Source organism: Helianthus annuus, chromosome 8, assembly GCF_002127325.2.
Source record: "Helianthus annuus cultivar XRQ/B chromosome 8, HanXRQr2.0-SUNRISE, whole genome shotgun sequence".
NCBI lineage: Eukaryota > Viridiplantae > Streptophyta > Magnoliopsida > Asterales > Asteraceae > Helianthus > Helianthus annuus.
In genome coordinates, this window is record NC_035440.2 from 158,876,426 (window position 1) to 158,883,139 (window position 6,714).

The following is a 6,714-nucleotide window of genomic DNA, read 5'->3' on the forward strand; positions in this document are numbered from 1 at the left end:
AAATTTTAATCAGATTCTAAACACTAAAAATGCAAGTATTTGAAGTGTTTAATGGTATATACTTTTTTCATAATGTTTACTAGCTTTGCATGTTGTACTTGGTGCATTAGAAGTTGTAAAATACGTGAAATCGCATGATTTATGTGACTTGCACAAAAACTGCACTAATCTGATTATAACCACTTTTTTAATCAGTAGATAATATGTATTGTGTTAAAATATCAAGTCATTCTGAGTTGATACATATAAGATATTTTATGTATATTTTGCCTTAAAAATGACAAAAAAGATAAGTTAACAAGACTACGTGTGTTTCGATAATAATTTATATGAACGTTTATATATATATATATATATATATATATATTACGACGCGCAAATCGTAGATATATTACGTATAAACGGGAGTGTTAATGGATTTACATGATAACGGTCACCAATAAAATCGTTAAGTCGCAAAAATCTTAAAAATATATATATGGACTCATATATATATTAACATGCCAATATAATCAAAAACTATGATTTTTCGAGAATATATCAAAGTTAAGTGACAATTCTAAGAAACGAAGAAACTTAGGAATTTTGTGATATATTGATTTAAAAATCGTTCCTACATATAATAGGATGTGTAGAAATCAATCTGTGGGATTGCGCTATTTAAAATACGCACCCAAAGGTGAGTGTCACTAAACCCTTTTTTTTACAGTTTTGTATATGTTTTGGGGGGTAGAACACGCCTAAAAAGGTTTAATAATGTTTTTGAAATAAAACATACCTTTTGATATAAATTATGTATTTTCGTTGAAAATATATGGAGTTTTGATAAATTATACATTTCGAGATAAAACATTTTTGATGAATATATGTTTCGGGGGAGAAATGGGGATTTGTGCGGCTTTTGGGGGAAAACGACCGTATAGTTGGAAGAATTTGCTTAATCTCAAGAAAGTAAGTATCGGCATAGGCTTACATTTCGGTGGGGATTTCAGGGAATTCGTACAACATCATATATTAAATTGTCATATTACTAGGATATATATATATATACTAGTCTTTTACCCGCGCGATGCGGCGGGAAACATATCACTTAGGTTGGTGAGTTAAGGGCTATGTACGGGATGATTCGATTTTGATTTATAACCAAAACCAAATTCGCGAAGCAAAGGAAAACACAACACTTGTTGGTAATTCTAAGGGTGTGCATGAGAAGATTCAGTTCAGTTGGGTCATAACTAAAACCTAAATTTTCGGTTAAGGCTACCGGCGCGATGCGGCGGCGGTGGCGATTTACAATAGGATACTCGTTTACTGTTGGTTTATCCGTCGTCCCGTGATATATTGTATAGTACTTAAGTTAGTTTTCTTATTCGTGATATGTTGGTTTATCAATGAGGAACTGGGCAGACCAATTTCTAAAAAAAAAAAAAAAGTAGAAACGTAAACATAATGGTGCCTAAAACTAAAATATTAAAAAAGGTACTTTGAACTAAAATTTTAAATGTGGTTGATAAAGAAGTATCCGTATAACAATTCATAGAACGGACTTTTTTTGGTCAAAATAGCCAATCACTTAAATGACAAGGATTCAAACTAAGGTATATTGTCAATCGTAGCTAATGGAAATGAATTTGAAGTAGACGCAAGTTATTACTAAAATTGTGAAAAGAATAACGGAAAGTAGACCCTAGGGTAGTGGTTTCGAATTATGGATTAGAGGTGGGTGACATGACGCCTATGTAAAGGGTCATGGTGGTCATGACCACACCCTTTAGCCTACCATTAGCCTTAGACTATGTGTAGTGGTTTATCTCAATAATGCCCTCACCATGGGGCGTTTTGCGACACGTGACAGTCCAGTCAGCATGGGGCATTATTGGGGGTTATTGCAAAAGTGTCGTAGTGAGAATAATGCCCAATAACGCCCCTTCTATTAATTACACAATAATTTTTTTAAATTAAATAATGAAAAAGTTTCCCCATTGGTCAGTCAACCCTTCCACAAGCCCTTTTAGGCGTTTTTTGTAAACACGCCAATCCAATTTTTTTTCAAAAAAATGCCAAACAACGCCCTATGTAATGGGGGTGGGGGGCGTTTTTGGGCGTTATTTTTGAAATTTAAAAAAAAAACGTCCCACTATACAGCCTTAGTGAGGCACCGTCTAATTACGCGTATCATTATAAAAAGTAAAACAATGAACATAAAGATTATCTCCTGTGAATACTTTTTTTTTTTTTTTGAAATTTTCAATTTTTTTACGTTTAGCATCACCTTGTTTTTATTGTAAATCCATCTCATCAATTATTATAGTCATTGTAGCTGCATAAAAATATAAGCTTTAACACAATCAAACTAAAGTTTATATAAACAAGATTAAAACCAACTGGCACATAATAGTTTCGCATATTACTGCAACAACAGGACCAAGAATTCAAGATGCAAGTTTAGCCAGCAAACAAGCAGGTATGGATGGGTAGCCTATGTGCCAATACACAAAATAAGCTAGGTGTACTTGGTGAAACAAGGATGTGTAGCAGCACAACAATGCTTTCAATCAATAGAAGGTCAAATGAACAACACAAGTTAATGGGTACCTTTGCAAAAGAATTGTTTGATACCTAATCCAGCCTTTCATCCAAATTAAACCCACAAGTCCTTACAAAAGCAAAGTGATCCCATAAATACAAGTGGTCTCATCTAAAAAACCCCCAACGTTAAACAACCTGCTTCCTCTTCTAGTAGCATCAATAATCTCGTGCTAGAAAAACATATCCTTATCATTCAGCAACCAGTAAATTAAAACCAACCATTTTACACAACAAATCGGTCCTATACTTGGCTTTTTCCCTTCATAAGAGTGGGTATGTACTACAATAAACATCATCATAGTTTAACATTAGTGTCACATGACCAACTTTTTGGAGTATAATAGAGGTGGAAGAAGGGCTGGTTGAGTGGGTCGGGTCACATGTCAGAATGGGTTTGGGCCTAAACAAGTCAAACTGAGTATGAGTTAATATGGGTCAAGTTGGGCCAACCTGCAAGCACCTTTTTTTTCTTTTCTTAAGCTTTTATAGACAGTTAATGCATAAACTCCTAAAAGATTATTAAATACTATATTATTATGATCATAATTAAACTTCGAAATATGATGATTTGGGAAGTTATGCTTGTTTTGTAACACTTTGTGTGGCTTTCAACCCGTTTGACCTATCTCCACTGTAACAAAGATTATCCATTTTGACCCATTAGAGACAAAGTACAACCCAAGTTAAAAAAAAAAAAATCATTTTGAACACACTTCGTGTTACTCTCAACCAGTTTGACCCATTACCCAAATTGACCTGTTAGACCCATAAGGAGTAGAAATTTTCCACTTGTAGAATATTATTAAGAAACGTAACCTATGAGAAAATTAGCAGCATAATCTGTGCCAATCCAATCTCAACACATTTAGCAACCTACAGAACATTAAGCAACTACATAAAACTAATATTTTTAGGCATAATTAGCATCATTCTGTATGAATATCCCCCTATATGCAGATAATATATATATATATATATATATATATATATATATATATATATATATATATATACACACGCACATATTTATATATGCATACGAAGGGAAAACCAAACTCATATAATCCATAACCGGTTAGAGCCACCAATGAAACTACAGACAATGGACAAATTACGTTAACAAACAACAATACTACTGTAATATCGTGCCAAATAATATATAAATCATCAAAAATAATTAAATAAAAAAGCATCAATCAAAAGTTATGTACCTTCCTGAACCTCTTAGCCAGCAGCACGTTCACCAGAAGATAAATTGGACCGGAATCGCATTTGCAGCTAATCTAGCCTTAAAACCATTGAACCGTCAGCGCTGATTCGGTTACGGATAACGCCGGAGTGTGGTTGTGGCCGCTAGCCACCGTTGTTGCCGCTGCTTAATTACCATAAAACACCACCATCGTGTTCGCCGGCTACCACAAACACCGTTGTTAGTGGGTAAAACTGTAACACACGAAAGCAGCTATGAGTTTGATACACAACACATAGATGTCAATTCTCTTATGTGATTCGTCTAATAAACTAAAAAATGAACCTTAAAAACCATATGGAAAGTTATTAGTAGCCTGTTATATAACACACCCCTAACCTAACTCTAAAACAAAAACACAATTCTCAATCTTGAAGCACCTTAAGCTAACAAATTTGACTCAAGCAAGTCAAAACTCTCAACAACATTCAAATTCACATACCAAGGTAACATATAAGTAAACGATTTTAGAAAATGGTTAATATATCAAGAAACCCATGCATTCACCTTTTTCTCATTAAGGTCACTCACATATTGAAACTACTTTAGAGACCACACAAGTATGTATACGGTTTCAATTATACCTAGTGTACAACTTTCTAAAATGTGTATAATAAATGGTGTGCAACTTACTGAATTATGATCAGCTGGTCTGGGTTGTGTACAGTTACGCATATTGCAAGTTGTCCTAAATGAAAATTTGACATTCCCACAGCTGGGATAGGTCCAGTCATCTTCTTTACAGCCGCCTGAAATCAAAAAAATCTCCAATAAATACCAGAATTTATAATTCCACACTTCAATATAACAATGAAGAAAATTTAATAAAAAGTTGGGTTAAAAAATCCGAAGTGGATTTCACTCCTGCATTACACATGAAAGTATAATAAACAATGAAAAGTAAGTGTCACCTTTCACTGCAACTGTGTGATCCTCCAGCCGGTGAAGCCATTGACTCGGTGAATTAACAGAAGCCACTGATCTGTCCCAAATGTGTAAGAGATTGTCGTTACCACCGCTAGCCAACTGTTGACCAGAAGCTGACCATTTTAACCCACAAACCTCCTGGTGGTGGCCGGAGTATGTTTCCACTATATGTGCTCTAATTCTGAAATCATGGAAAGAAGCTGCAAAGAATAAATAGCTGTAATAAGTAAAAAAAACCAAAGATGTATGGCTCAACACTCAAGAAATACGACAAGCAGTTAAAAACATAGATTTTACAAGAAATATCTACCTTAAAAGCATTGGGGATTGTTGAATTCATGCGATCCAGAATAATACTTCCTCCCAGTGTTCCCACAATTCCACCAACAATGGTGATCCCTCCAAATAATATATCAGCATTGTTCTGTATAAAAATAAAAATGAAGTTCTACTTAGTTTTCCTAATCGATGATTAATTCATAACTTGGCGTCATACCTGTACAAATATGTAATAGATAAACGATTATGAACATCGAAATCATAGGAGAATCTAGAAAAAAAATGATGAACTCAAGAATACATGAAATTAAAAAAAAATGATTCTTTGGGTGTTGGTTCTCACCTCGTTGGATCCACCATCGCGCCACAGATCTGGTTTCAATCGAGAAAATTGTTTCAATCGAGAACATAAATACGAATAAAAAAATACATTAGAAGTAACCCATCAGGGTTATGAACAATACCTCATTGTATTCTTTTTTTCAGCCTTTGGTTGCTTTAGTGGCTTCACTTTTCCACCTTTGCAGCAAGATTTTTTTTTTTTTTTTGATAAATCAAATTATAACAGAGACATAACATACTAACTTTAGTAAAATTTCAAAATTCATGTAAACAAAAACTATGGAGAAAAACAATTGTGCAGAACCTTGCTTGGATGACATTATTGAAATCTAGGGTTAGGGCTTGCTCTGAATCTCTGATACATAACTCACCATCAACGTCATCTTGGTCTTCTTCATCATCTAAAATACCAAAAAACGAAACTGGATAGTAAGATTAAAACCTTGGAAGCAACAACGACAACAACATGAACTCGAAAGCATCATACATGAACTTGAAAATAAATAAAAAACTATACCAGGGGCGTAACTGGTCATGGTCTTGATCTTTCAGCAAATCAAATCTCCATGAAAACAAAACCAAATCAATTAGGGTTCTTCAAGAAACTCAAAAACTAAGAATCTGAGATTTGACCTAGGTAGAGAATTTGAAAATGAATACCTAGATTGTAAATGAGAGGGAAAGATTTCAGATTAGAGATTTGACCTCTGGCATAACTTGTGGTGAATTGTGAAGAGATAGCACATCCAACCAGATCCAAATCCAGATCTTTGAGGGAGAGAGAAAACGAAAATGAAAAAGTGCTCTGGATTTGAAATTTGAAATGAAATTTTGGGGTTTTGTTGGCCGTCCAAAGATTGGATGAGGCGGGATAGGGTATTGTTGGAAAGGAATAAATGTATTGTGCTTTAGAGAGTTGTACTTCATGCTTGAAAGGTGTTTTCAACACATTTGCTTCCTTGCCCTTCCTATATGCTTATTAAAGTAGTATAGATATATATATATATATATATATATATATATATATATATATATATATTGTACGTGAGGCAGGCATCATATCTGGTCTCAATATGGACCATGTGCCAGTGATGTCGTTTAATCATTTAAGTATTGTACGCGATGAATTGTTGGTAGATCTATCGGGTTGACAACCCCGTCATGACCGGTCGCCCCGTGTTAAGTCAAACGACGAATTTAAATTCTGTTTATTTTCTAGCATTGATTATCCCTACATGGTAAATATATAGTTCGTATTGTCTAGCTAACATACGAGTCTGAACGTTGACGCTATAAATTTAATATACAAAACTTGGGAAAATGCCTTG

At 34.2% G+C, this 6,714-nt stretch overlaps 1 long non-coding RNA gene across 4 annotated transcripts; it reads right to left on the reverse strand.

Moving 5' to 3' along the window:
- Window positions 1–2,456: 2,456 nt before the first annotated feature.
- Window positions 2,457–6,187, reverse strand: LOC110927172. Of its 4 annotated transcripts, XR_002585548.2 has the most exons (10): window positions 6,047–6,187; window positions 5,904–5,948; window positions 5,509–5,787; window positions 5,388–5,416; window positions 5,076–5,189; window positions 4,750–4,965; window positions 4,472–4,587; window positions 3,801–4,032; window positions 3,406–3,462; window positions 2,464–2,869 (listed from the first exon to the last, which is right to left on the reverse strand). It is a non-coding gene; the product is annotated as an uncharacterized LOC110927172 (long non-coding RNA). The 4 variants fall into 4 exon arrangements; XR_002585547.2 differs by having other exon boundaries at window positions 2,457–3,462; XR_004864438.1 differs by lacking the exon at window positions 3,406–3,462 and having other exon boundaries at window positions 2,465–2,869.
- Between the last annotated feature and the right edge of the window lie 527 nt (window positions 6,188–6,714).